Below are 12770 nucleotides of genomic sequence, written 5' to 3' on the forward strand. Positions count from 1 at the left end.
GGATTTCCCCCACCCCACCAAATAATACAAGATGATCAAACACAGGACACCCAACTCTGGACAAATGAGATTGACAGCTGTTTACTGGTCACATACACTCAGGCTGGGGGAGGAGGACATTCCTCACCACTTAGGGCCACGAAGACTGTACTTGAGGGGAGTGAATAAGCAGGAGTGGTGGGAGGCAGGCTCTAGATTAACAAGTGGATGAGGCGCCCCTCGGTTCCTACAGGAGAGTGTGACTGGTTTGTTTGAAAAATTCCACAGGTCAGCAGGCAATCATGCAGCAAGGCCCAGGTGGAGTGCAGCTGGTCCGGCTGGCAGGGGAACTGGCTGCGTGAGGGGACTTTCCTTCTGGGCAGGAGGCATGTCTGGTGGTAGAAGACGAACTGTTAGGGCTTTGGGACCCTATGACCCATGCCAAGGCAGCAAATGAAATGCTAGGTATTATAACAACGGGCATTCAACTAGAAAGAAAAAAGATGATTATATTCTACCGGTGGAGAAAATTTAGTTGTGTTGTGTTCATAACTTTAATAAGGAGCCTTCCCAGTCGTAATTATCCGTATATACGATTCCAGTGGTAATTTTCTGTATATATGGTTTTCTGATTATGTGCTGAGCTAGTTGCTGCTAGTTATCTACCCAATATTGGTTCTTTCCTTCTTCACAACTAACATAGCCTCAGTTTTATTCAGGACAACAATGTACTTGGGAAATTTGATGTCACAGGCTTCATTTTATTCCTGGTAGCTTGGCCAAGAAGACATTACCAGAAGGCTACTGGGTGGATCTTTCAGAAAAGCAGTGTTTCCTTGATGAAATGTAACAGACTCACCTGGCATACATCTCTCATTCTTTGCGTCTTTGTTTTCTTCCTTGCTCCCTGGCGTGAAGGTGCAAAGTCTAGAAATGGAGACGCATGACCATGAGAATGATGTAATTTATACATACATGTGAAGGTTTCAGGAGGCAGTGTAGCCTAACAGTACACTGCAATTTAAATCTTCTCTTCCACTCACAGGCTTAGCTAGATAAACGTGAAAACATTAGGCAAGCTTTATCAGTCTCAGTTTTCTCACCACTTACCTTTTCAAGGTCCCTATGAAGATTGTACCTTAAAACATTGATTCATTTATTTTGAAAATTTGTTTTAAGCCCTTAGAATATAAAGGTATGAAAAAAATGAATATGGGACATGACCTTTAAAGAGTTTCTAGTGAGAGTAGCCAGTACCCTTAAAAAAAAAAAAAAAAAAAAAAAAAAAGAGCCATGTCCTGGGTTTTACAAATTATTATGAAGTACAAGGTGTGGGTGGCAGTATAGGAAGACAAGTGTTATTAATGGAGACAAAAGAAAATTTTGCTGCTTTCTTTCATCATTAAACTTTTCAAAATAGTTATTTACACTTGTCTTCATTCTTTATCCTCCCACTCACTTCTCAGTCCATCCTAATCTGCCTTCCCACATCTCTGCTTTGTCACTGCATGAAAACAGCACCTATTACAGTCACCAGTGACCTCCTTGTCTTCATAAAGAATGTGTATTTTTTGGCACCTGGTCTTCACTGTCTTTTCAACATCACTTGACCCAATTAAATTCTCCCTCTTTCTTGAAAGACCCCCTTCTCTTCTGCGACCCCACTCTCCTCTAGCTCTCCTCCTTACTTCTTTATCAGCCTTGCAGCCCATCCTTCTTTACGTTCTGTCATATGTTGAAATTCCTCAGAGCTGGACCTGATGAGGCCTCATTCTCTTTTCTTTCTGTAGTCTTGATGATGTTCTCCATACCCTCGGGGTTAAGAGACATTTACATGTTAGTAATTCCAAATTTATATCTCAGGCCCAGATTTTTCCTGTGAGTTACAGGCTCACATCCTGACAAATCCCTGCTACTGTGTGACAAATCGTAGTAAAAAATCTGACCTTGTTTTTAACCTCCTAGCATGTGAACCCTCTTTTCTTGTTTGAGGAAATTAAGAGAGAGAGAGAGAGCGCCCTTGTCCCACAATAGAAGTTTAAAATTCCAAATCCTTGCTTTCCCATCTATCCTTGTAGTGGGAGCCCAGGGACATGGCATAGGATCCATCTATCAGATGTGCCTGCCACAGACATTGAATGGAGAACTGGTGACATAATGATTTGAAATTTGTGAGACATTTCCTCTGGCTGTGGTGTCAAGGGAGAAATGATCCAGCAGCTGTGGTGGAGTTGGTGACAGGACTCAGTGCTCAGAACTCACAGGGTCAGGGTTGCAAGCTACGGTGTCCACAGCTGGGTTCTCATCGGACCAGTTCTATGGCATAATTTTGGCCATTGTTCCTGAGTCTGTATTCATGGACCTGGCTCTGCACCAGAGTGGTGGTTCTGTGAGCCACTAGATAACATTTTTTTTTTACTTGTTTTAAACTCTTTACTGAAATACAACATTGATACAGAAAAGTGAACAAATCCTTAGTGCATAGGCTTAAAGAATGATTGCAAACTGCAAACAACAAATGTGTCATTGGCACCTCCAGCAGCCTCCTTTATGCCTACTTCCTCTTACAGCCTCTCTTACAAAGGTAGCCATAACCCTGACTTCTAAAACTGTAGATTCTGAACTTTGAATGAATAGTTTCATGCAGTTCTTTGTGTCTGGCTTCTTTTACTTAACATTATGTTGTTGGGATTCATCCACATTTTTGCATATAGCTATAGGCCTATTCATTCTTACTGGTTTATAGTTACCTATAGGTGAAAATACACAATTTATTAATCCATTTTCCTATATACATGGGAGTAATTGCCAAATAGGGGCTATCTCCACTATTATTTGTCATGTTGTTCAGAACATTTCTGAACAACATAGATATATATATATATGGCAGGTCGGAAACAACTAAGGCGTTGGCCTGGATAGGGGCGGGGCATAGCGCTGAGGGGTGGGGCCGGTAGATAACACTGGGTGAGGTAGTCATATGTATATGTGTATATCAATATGTATATATGTACATAATACAAATGATGGAGTCCAAATACAACCCTGTCAAAAAAAAAAAAAAAAAAAAAAAAGAGACTGCTTTACAAGGCCCCTACCCTGCAGACAATGTGAGTGTTCCAAGGAGTGGAGGGACAGCCAGCCCAGTCTTTGCTGCATGGAGAAGGAAGTTTGGTTTTGTCTTACAAGTCCTGTCGAAGCAGCCCTGGGCAACTTTCTGGAGCTGTTGCTGGTCCTTAAGATGGCCCACAGAGTTCCCTCCAGCCAGAGAGCATCAGGATACAGGACACTGAAGGACCTCACTGTCCCAGAGGATGCAGCCAGAAATATGTCAAACCCCTATGAAGAAACTAATGCACAGAGAGGTTAAATAACTTGCTCAAGGTCATATGGCCTTGTTGTTCAGAACATTTCTTTTGGTAAAATTGTGTATGCAATTCAATTGGATACATACTGAAGAGTGGAATTGCTGGCTCCTAGGGTTTGTGAATGTCCAGTTTTATTAGATATTTTCAAACAATTCTCTGAAGTGATTGTAACAGTTTACTCTTCTATTAGAGTGTATAAGAAGCCCAGTTTCTGTATATTCTCATCAACACCAGGTGTTTTCTGGCATTTTCATTGTAGTCACTTTGGTGACTAGGTGGTAGTGTTGAACTAGTTTTAATTTGAATTCCCTTGATAAATAGTTGTCTTAGTTCAGGCTCCTATAACAATAAAAACCATAAACGAAGTGGTTTAAATGACAAACATTTATTTCTCATAGTTCTGGAGGCTAAGTCTAAGATCAAGGCTTTGCAGATCTAATGTTTGAGGAGGGCCCACTTCCTGGCTTATAGACAGCCACCTTCTCCCTGTATTCACACATGGCTGAGAGAGAGGAAGCAAGCTCTCTCTTGTCTCTTCTCATAAGGGCACTAATCCCATCCTAAGGGCTCCACCCTGAAGACCCAGTTACTTCCCAAAGGCCTTATCTCCAAATACTATCACATTGAGGATTTGGGTTTCAACAAATGAATTGGAGGAGGAACATAAACATTCAATTCCTAGCAACAATGAAATTGGGCATTTTTCCATATATATAATAGTAATAATAATTATTATTATTGTTATTTTGGTACACTTTTCCTGGAGGTACTGCAATACCAGGTCAATGCGTGGAGTGGATGGAGAAAGCTCCTATTCCAACTCCCTGCTCCAAATCCATTTAATATATTGTCCTTGGATAGATGACATATCAGATATTAAACTGATAAGAACAGATACTACACTTGATCTTAGCCAAGAGGCCAAGAAATTATCGTGTATATATTTTTCATTTGGGTAGCTCCTTCTCTGAACTGCTTATTCAAGCCTATGACCATTTCTCTCTTGAGATCTTCGCCTTTTTCATTAATTTGTAGGTGTTCTTGTATATTTTGGATATACTGCTTTGTTAACATACACACTGCAAATATTTGTAGATTTTTTTCAGTTTTCTGGGTATGATTCCTTTGAGATATATCTATATCTATATATGTATATAAAATCTTCTCTCACTCTTCGGTTGCTTCTATCTATCCATTCTCTTAATGATGTCTTTTGATAAAGAAACATTTTGAAGAGGAGAATTTCCAGGTTATTCTATATGTCCAGTGCTTTTTGTGTCCTGTTTAAGCAATATTTGTCTACTACAAGTCTGTGTAGATTTTTCTCTCATATTTTTCTTCCAAAGATTTTTTCCCAGTGAATTATTTTCTGTATAAGTCAGACAAAGCTTGTTTACTTTGCTTGCAACTAAGAATCCTGATATTTGTAATCACTAGATGTCCCAAAGGCACCCCAAATCCATCAAAAATAAAACTGATTTGTTCTACCCTCAAAAAACTAGGTCACTGCCTACATTATTTGTAAAAGCATATCAAATCAGCTCTGAAAGCCAGAAATCTAGGAATTATCCTTGATATCTCCCTCTTTGTCAGTTACGGTATTCAGTATCACCATATTAAGTGCCTATTGCTGTGCAACAAATTAGTAATTTAAAACAATAACCATTTGTTATCTCTCACAGTTTCTATGGTTCAAGAATTCAGATATGACTTGCTGGGCACTTCTGGCTTAGAGTCTCTCTTAAGAATATAGTCAGATTTCAGCCAAGGCTGCACTGATCTGAAGGCTTGACAGAAACACCCACTTTGAGGTCGGCTCCTGATTGCTGATGTGAAGCCCTAATTCTCCTCCACCTGAACCTCTTCAAAGGGCTGTTGAGTGTACTCAGGACATGGCTGCTGGCTTTCCCCAGAATAAGTGATTTAAGACACCAAAGCAGAAGTTGCAATGCCTTTTATGATCTAACCTTGGTAGTCATGCATTGTCACTTTTGTAACATTCTATTGGTCACACCGGTCAATCTGAGATTTACTATGGAACTAGCTTATACAAGAGCATGAATACCAGGAGGTGAGGTTCATTGAGAAACATCTTGGAGGTGGCTACAACAGTCATTATCTTCTTTATTTTAAATGACAAATAGCTCTCAACTCTGCTACCCTTATTGTCCAAGGGACCATCATTAGCTCTTGTCTAATATCCCATATCTTCTCTGGACCCTCTCTGTATATCTTCTCCTCACCATCAACCAGAGTGATTTTTTTCTAAAGGTAAATCTGATCATGTCAGTCCTCTGCTTTAAATTATTAGTATTATAAATACTTGTGATTTATAAGTATTATAAAGATTATATTACATAAAATAATCAGTAGTGTAAATACTTTCTAGTAGTTTTAAGAAAAGATCTAAAACCTCTGAAAGGCATATTGAGTCCTCCATAATCTGGCTCTAGTTCCCTCTGTTCCTTCCTCTACTTACCATGCTATTGCCTCACTAGTCCCCGTTCAGTTACTCTAACGCTTAGACACAGTCAGCACTAGAGCTTCTTCCCAGAATACTCTACCCGCTCCTTCCATTTCTTACTTGAATAACTCCTAGTCATCCTTAGATACCCAGTTTAAATGCTATTTTCTTAAAGTTCTTTTTTTTTCAATCCCCAAAGTAAAATTAGACCTCACTGTTATTCTGTCTCATAGCATATGATACCTTTCTACCATATTTCTTATGTTAGTACATAACTGCTTCGGTATTTAGGTAACTACTTGAGTACCATCTCTTCTACTAAAGTTCTGTGGGATTCGAAACCACATCTTTTTGCATCCCTTAGGGAAGTACCTAACTCACAGTAAGTCAGTGCATACTTTTGAATAGTTTTGAATAAATGGATGCATGGATGGATAGATGAATGGGTGGATAGATGAATGGGTGGATGGATGGATGGTTAGGGTGACAGAGTACCTAAAAGTGCAGATGAGCAGAGAGTTTTTTATCTTGGGACATAGCCAAGAAAAACAGGGTGGTAGATTTAGCTGGCCATACCTTTTCCCAAGATGACTGGTTCCAGAACTTCTTTTCTGGTTGTGTCTGTAGCTGGTGAGTGGCAAAGAGGGTAGGGGGATTGCACTCTGGCCAATAGGTGTAATCTGTAAAGCAACTTGTACCAAGCCTCACATAGTAGGTGTTTAATATATCGTTGTTATGGAAGGAAGCCAGTGCGTGTGTGCAAAAGACTGAGCATTCTGCAGATGCATTTTGCCCTATACGTAATGGCTAGTTATCAGAATCAATTCTAATTTAATAAATTATATAAACACGTGTGACATTCTCACATTTTGTTTAATTACAGAAGTCCCTAGAGTAGGCAGGAGATCTTTAAACCTGAAAAGGCTTTATCTAATCAGAAGCAACCTAGATTCCATGTTAGTTTAATGCTCTACAGAATAAAATGGCAACGATAGAAGTATTTTCAACTAGGGCCATAACATAAACTCTTAAAAAAAAATTGCTTCAAGCTTTCAAAAAAATGAGGGCATGAAATATTTTTAGTTGTCTTTATTCTTTATTTCAGCCCCAGTTTTTAATTCCATGTACTAACTTGGTAACTTTATAGTTTCTTAGAAACACATAAGGAACAGCAACTTCAAAGCTGTAAAGCCTTCCTGAAAAGATCTATACAAAGATGAACACTACATACAGTAAAAGGGTTTGGTATATTTGTCAGTTTCATGTGTGATGGGAAAAAACTCTGTGAATCTGAAATACACAAAATATGTTAAAGACCACTTATTTTGGTGTGGGCCTTTAATTTTTGAATCTTTTGTCAAGTTTTTCTCCAGTATACATGAATAATTGGTCACATGCTGAAGCCTCTCTCTAGTTGCTTAAACCAAATGCCAATGGGTCTTTTCTTCAGTATTTAGCAGATACAGAATGGTATTTGGCTCTATCAAGCAATTTTTTGGTGGGAAATGACCAACAAGTTTAATTTCTCTCAACAGGGAATCATTCTGCCTCACTTTCTGGGAAGGAAAACAATAAGAAAAAAAGCAGTTGTGAACTGGACTCTCTTAATGGTAACTGGAGGACACAAAATTTTAACTTCAATTTTATTGTGCTTTGTAATAATAATCCTTTGTATTTGTGAAACTTGGTACAGTTCATGTTGTACTTCCATGTCTACTAAATATGTTTTGTGTTTGCTTATACAGGATTCTTTCTTGTTAAAAAAGAGTGTCTCTGTGTTTCTTGTACTGAACACATTAGCTTAAATCTTTTCACCACCTACTTTTCTAATGAGAACCACAGAACTTCTCTGATGAGAAACACATTTATTGGCTCTGTGCCATGAATAAATGTGCTCAGCCCTATTCAGAATTGACACACACACACACAGACACTCACATACACACACGCTTAAGAAAAAAAAATTGTGCGTGATCCAAAATCCAGTACAAGGAGAAGACAAGTAACACAAGGGAAATGGGATAAGACGTGAAAGAACTGATAAAATAAAGATGCCAAAGAAGTTCTGAGCAGGATAGAAATGATCATTTGGGATTCTTGAACAGCTATTATCCACTAGATACTTTGCACTTTTATGTACTAGATTTGAATCTTTACCACTATTCTGTAAGACAACTGTTATTTCCATTTTGCCAATGAGTGAAAAAGACCCTCAAAGCGCTTCAGTTCACAGTCTTAAGATCAAAATAAATAAATGGAAGATCTAGAATCTAAAAATGGTCTACAGCCTAGTTATTTAGTTATTACGGAAAAACTTCACAGAGAAGTGTCCTTTGAACTAAGCTGAGCCTTGATGAATAAGAAAGACTTTGAACAGGCAAAGAAAAGAGCAGAGGAAACCCACTACCCAAGCACAGGTGTAAATCAGACCACAGGCAGCAGGAATGGATATCTGTAGAGGGAGTGAACTCACGCACAAAGGTGGGCTCTCGGCACAGGGCTGAGAGTCGATGGAGGAACATGAATGCTAATATACAACCGAGAGGTGATGCCTGGAATAAGGTAAAAAGGAAGACTGGGCACTAAGTGCTAAGGAAGTTAAGGAAGTGGGGGCATGAACCAGCTTTCAGGAGGAGAAGGGGAGATGGGGGTGTATAATACATCATGTCCCTATGTAAACTGAGTTTGAAAAATTCCTGTGTGTCTGTTTCTGTCTTATACTGAAAAATATTCTGGTACCTGACTTCTGCTTGTAAGAGACTGAAAGTGGTCACCAGTGTCTTTACTACCCTCATCTCCAGGACATGTGATTTCTTTTTCCGTTTCCCCTGGCACTTAGATAAAACCAATGACAACGTTCTGACCAGTGGAGTTTGAATGGAAGTGATGAGCAGCGCTACCAGGCCTGGCTCAGCAAAGCCTCCGAAGTCTAATCCTAGCGTTTTCGCTTCAACCACTGGATGAATGAGGAGAACTGCAAAGACCTACAGGAGAGACAAGACAAAAGATCTTGGGTGCCTGAGAGACTGCGTAGAGCAGAGACCATCCACTGACCTACACGTCAATGTCAAGTAAGAAACAAACTTTTTTTTTAAAGTAGTTCATTGGAATTTGGGGATTATTTGTTAATGCAGTGATCTCACCCTGATACCCCTTGCTGAATAATTCGTTGCAACAGTTACTATCTCTGACTTGGACCCTGATTGTCCATTGCTATTCCCCAAAGACTGAACAGTGTTGGAGAAATGATGCGGCCCTGCTGAATAATGCTTCAACAAGGCTCCCAGTGTTCCCATGGAATCCTTCTGTGGCTCCTGGTCATGAATTCTTTTCATTCCTTTCATGGCCTGTTTTAAAGATTCATCCTTCTCCTTAGGATCTTCCTGCTCCTACTCTCAGCAGACGAATGAGCCATCTCATGTTTAGTTAAGCACTTATTCAAGAATCATGTCCATTTTTTTATTGTTCTTTTCTTACTAATTTAAGTAATTCTTTATGTATTAGAGATATAAGACTGTTATGATATAAGATATAAAATGGCTAAAATTGAAGACTGACTATACCAAAAGTTGGCTAAGGTATGGAAAGACTGCAATTCTCATATACTCTTGGTGGGAATGTAGAATGGTACAACCACTGTGTAAAACTGCTTAGCAGTTTTTTTTTTAAAGTTCAGCATTCATCTATCATATAAGTCAACCATTCTCACTCTAGGTAGTTACCCAAGGGTCAAAGAGGAAATCCCTGGTACCATTATGGCCAGAAGAGTCTTCCATTGAGGATATTCTGTGGTTTGTGGTAGGGAACAAGATGTAAACTCTTTTCTCTATTTTCCCCTTGAAATCTTTAGTAAAGTCTATGTCAGTCACTAGTTTTGCGTGTAAGTTGTTTTTTATGAAAAGACTTCTGATAGTTGGGTTAGATTAGCAACATCTATTGATTTCTCACCTTGGTCCAAATACCACATTATGCACATTACATGGTGTCTTCTTCAAATCTTACAATCACCTTGAATAGTAATTATTATTCCCCTTTTAGAGATTAAAAAAAAAATGTACCCTACCCTAAAACCAAAATGAAACAAATACCAACAACAAAAACTTGCTAAGAACAACATGCTGGAAGATCCCCAAACTTGCCATCCACTCTCCAATTAAAGGTAAAGCTGCTTATTTTTATCTTTACTTGGAACTTTGATCTTATTTTTATCTTAAAGTTTGACCTGTCAGTCTCAAGAGAAGTATTAATGAGTACTAAGTACAGGCTAGGCTTGAGGCAAAAAAAAAAAAAAAAAAAAAAAAAAAAAAAGTGGAGGGAATGTAGAAATGAGACATGGTGTCTATATTTAATGCTTTAAAGAAGATGGAGAAGAGAAAAGATATTCCCTGTGGCATCTATAATGAAGGTCAAGACAGAGTCCAAAGAAACACAGGGGAAGGGTGTTGTGGTGTGAGAGAACGGAATCTTTCCAGAGGAAGTGACATGAGCTGAGTCTTCAAAGTTGTGCAGATGTGGAAGAAAGGGGGGGGGGGAAAGGGGCACAGAGCCACTTCTGGCGGGGGTGCAAAGACACTGAAATGAGGAACTGCAGACTCATCAGGGGATAGACGCGGTTTAGGATGCCGGGAGCCTGCAGCAGAGATGGACGCCCGGGGCACAAGGAGGAACTGGGGAAGGGCAACAGAGGTGCGAGCGCCTGAAGTTAAACTACTCCCCTGCCTGGCAACCAGCCGGACCCCAAATTGGACTCGGTCTCCTGCACTCTCCCCACAGGGATTTTCCAAACATTTTCTCTCCTCTTAGATGTCATGGAATATGAAATTCAGTACTCTGATTTTCATTTCTTTTTAATATGCTTATGCTCATTTTAAACCAGAGAACAGATGACTTGCATGGGGCAGGACTTCTTATGTGGACAAGGATTGGTAACATCACCTGATCTGGTCCACAATTTTGCAGATTGTTTTAATGTGATTTTGGTCACCTCCACGGGTGAGCAGGCCCTAGAGGACCACTCACACTGAAAATACTTCACCACTGAACCAACAAGTTAAATGACAGTTTGTTCACTGATAAGACAGGACTGCCGCTCCACGGGCCAGAACACCAGACCCGGGCATGCTGAATATGGGGACTATCACTTAGTGAAGAACTAGTCCACATGGCAGTGGGCACTTCCTTGTATTATTGCGGTTAGTTGTTAGCACAGCTCTGTAACGTAGTTCTAATTTTATAGATAAGGAATTCAAATAAGAAACACTAAATGATCTATCTGGATGTTATAGCTAATCAGTTTTGGAGCTAAGATTCAAATCAAAGATGCTTTGATTTCTAACCCATGCAATGGGCAGAGTGCTGGCTGGGAAAAAAATGATGATAATTTAATTCAAATAATTACAATTTATTGGATGCTTACTTTGTGTCGAATACTTTCACATGCATTGTCTTACGTATAACAGCTCTATTGAATGAGAAATTATTTCCATTTTAGCCATGAGGAAGCTGATGTTCAGAAATTTTAAATAACTTGTCTAACCTTCAAACCTGGTTAATTGGTGGGGCAGACATTCAAACCAGGTCTCTCTGCCCATAAAGTGCTTTTTACTGCTAGTCAAATAATGGTAAGAATAGTTAATGAATGAGAGTCAGAATGTAGAGAATTTGCTAGTTGACGGAATATTCCATCTGGGGTGTGGTAGAGGATAGAAAACCACTGACGTTCTCCTGGTAGGGACCGACTGTGTGTCTTCTAACTCTATGCAATCTGAGTATTTTATACTGTTATTTTTTTGTCTTTACTAATAATCCTTATTGGTCACAGAAAACTTTTGTCACTAGCTTTATTCATGATAGAGAGTATACATTATAATTTTCAGTTTATGTTGTCTCACCTTTTTCTGAGGATGAATTTTAGGAATTTGAAAAAGAAATGAAGTACCTCAAATCTGAGAAAAAAGCATTATTACTTTTTGATAACATACTTAAAGCGATTGGTAGTGTATCTGATTAACTTTTGGATCAGTGAAATTAGAGTTTAGTCTGCAAAATGGGTATATGTATTGTGAACGAAAAATACTGCAACCGTATTAGTAAACGAAGAATGCTGAAACCAAGTCATCAGTGGCTGCCGCCACCCCTCAGCGAGGACAGGCCTGCAGCCCGGCCTCTGCAGCCACTCACAATGGTGCACTCTGAGCAGACTCAGAATAAGAAAGGACAGGATACTGGCCCTAGATAGCTAAGTCCTTGTCAAAGGAATGAATTCAGTGAGCCCAAATGTTTGCTTCCTCCCATACATAGAAAAGCACTAAATTCTTTAACTTGAGATGCCTGGCTTTCTTTAGATAACAAGCAATCTTTTATTGTTCCAACTACCTGTCTTTGTTGTAAAGCTCTTAAATATCCTAGCTCCTCCCCTACCTCTTTGGAGCAGTCCCTCAGAGCGATCTGAGAGGCTGTCATCCTGGCTCGAGTCCTCCCGCCAAATAAAACAACTCTTAACTTTAAGGCTGCGCATTTATTTCAGTTGACAGTATGATAGTTACACAAATTTAAACCCTTTAAACGCTTGGGACTAGATCAACAAACTTAACAGACATTCCTTTCTAGTATCTAGACTAACAATCATATCAGAGCAGTGTTTTATTTTGTTTTGTTTTGTTTCTATAAAGATTATCTTTGAAAAAACAAGATTTGAACGGACTTTCTTTGAAGTTAGTGTCCTTGTGGCACCTTTGAAATAAACCTAGACCTTTGCTCAAAATCAATGCATCTGAGAACTTTCCTTTAATATTCCTTTGTCTCTTGAACCTGGACTCCTTGAGGAAAGGTTTGTTCTTTTCCACTCTAGCCTCGCTGGCTAGTAGGAGGTTGGGTACGAGTGAGCATGATTTCTAAATGTCAGTTAAATAAATGAATATTTGAATGAATTTACCAACAGTGGACTTTGTTTTATTTTT

The 12770-nt window shown here is 39.2% G+C and overlaps 1 non-coding gene across 1 annotated transcript; it reads right to left on the minus strand.

The window, feature by feature from the left end:
* Nucleotides 1-4091: 4091 nt before the first annotated feature.
* On the minus strand, nt 4092-4280 carry LOC123613832 (U2 spliceosomal RNA). The gene has a single exon (XR_006721274.2). It is a non-coding gene; the product is annotated as a U2 spliceosomal RNA (small nuclear RNA).
* Nucleotides 4281-12770: the final 8490 nt, after the last annotated feature.

Source organism: Camelus bactrianus, chromosome 10 (genome assembly GCF_048773025.1).
Source record: "Camelus bactrianus isolate YW-2024 breed Bactrian camel chromosome 10, ASM4877302v1, whole genome shotgun sequence".
Classification (NCBI taxonomy): domain Eukaryota; kingdom Metazoa; phylum Chordata; class Mammalia; order Artiodactyla; family Camelidae; genus Camelus; species Camelus bactrianus.